This window comes from Frankliniella occidentalis, unplaced genomic scaffold (assembly GCF_000697945.3).
Source record: "Frankliniella occidentalis isolate FOCC.00 unplaced genomic scaffold, Focc_3.1 Scaffold301, whole genome shotgun sequence".
In the NCBI taxonomy this organism is placed as follows: domain Eukaryota; kingdom Metazoa; phylum Arthropoda; class Insecta; order Thysanoptera; family Thripidae; genus Frankliniella; species Frankliniella occidentalis.
The window spans coordinates 182,787-184,067 of NW_026267427.1; positions in this window are offsets into that span (position 1 = coordinate 182,787).

A 1,281-nucleotide genomic window follows, 5' to 3' on the forward strand; every position below is an offset into this window, starting at 1 on the left:
CCCGAAAAGCCATAAGCGAAGCACGAAACCGCTACTTTGACGCCGTCCAAGGCTTATACCTTGCTGGAACAAATTCTCCGAATTTCAGGGTGCGTTCTCAGGCAACAGGACTACCGTCAGGAACAAGCACAGAATTTGTTCTAGCAGGATTCAGAAGCTACGGCCCCCCGAAAAGCCATAAACGTAGCACGAAACCGCTACTTTGAAACCGTCCAGGGACTATACCTTGCTGGAACAAATTCTCCAAATTTCAGGGTGCGTTCTCAGGCAACAGGACTACCGCCAGAAACAAGCACAAAATTTGTTCCAGCAAGGTTCAGCTGCTACGGCCCCCCGAAAATCAATCCGCGTAGCACGGGAGCGTTACTCTGATGGCATCCAGCGCCCATACCTTGATGGAACAAATTCAACAAATTTCAGGGTGCGTTCTAAGGCAGCCGGACTACCGCCAGGAACATGCACAGAATATGTTCCATCAAGGTTCAGCTGCTACGGCCCCACGAAAAGCCATCCGCGTAGCACTGGAGCGCTACTTTGAGGCCGTCCGGCGTCAAAACCTTGCTGGAACAAATTCTTCAACAGCCGGACTACCGCCAGGAACATGCACAGAATATGTTCCATCAAGGTTCAGCTGCTACGGCCCCACGAAAAGCCATCCGCGTAGCACTGGAGCGCTACTTTGAGGCCGTCCGGCGTCAAAACCTTGCTGGAACAAATTCTTCAAATTTCAGGGTGCGTTCTATGGCAGCCGGACAACCTCCGGGAACAAGCACAGAATTTGTTTCAGCAAGGTTCAGCCGCTATGGCCCGCCAAAAAACCAACGGCGTAGCACGAGCAGAGCAGAACAAGTTTATGATATAGTGAGTAGTTGCATTTAATCACAAGACCCGTCATCGTCGAGCACAGACAGCAGAACAAATTGTTTTGTGTACGGAACACTGTAGAACAAATGCCGGAGGAACAAATTAGTGGAACAGAACACATTTTTGGGTAGTGGGTCGTAGCATGACTTTGAAAGGTCCCTGATGCCCTGGGTAAAAAAAACCATGGGGCTGTCCATGAGCCATGGGCATAAATTTAACCATGGATTTTTGTGACCATAGATTTATGGAACTAGAAAACCATGAAAACAACAGTTGACCATGAGTATATGATGGATGGATTCCATTGCCATGGCTAATGTGCTCCATGGCAAGGGATGACCATGAGAATTGGCTTTCATGGTCACAACTAAGTCCATGAATGTGTCCATGGTTACTATTACCATTGTCATGTAGAAC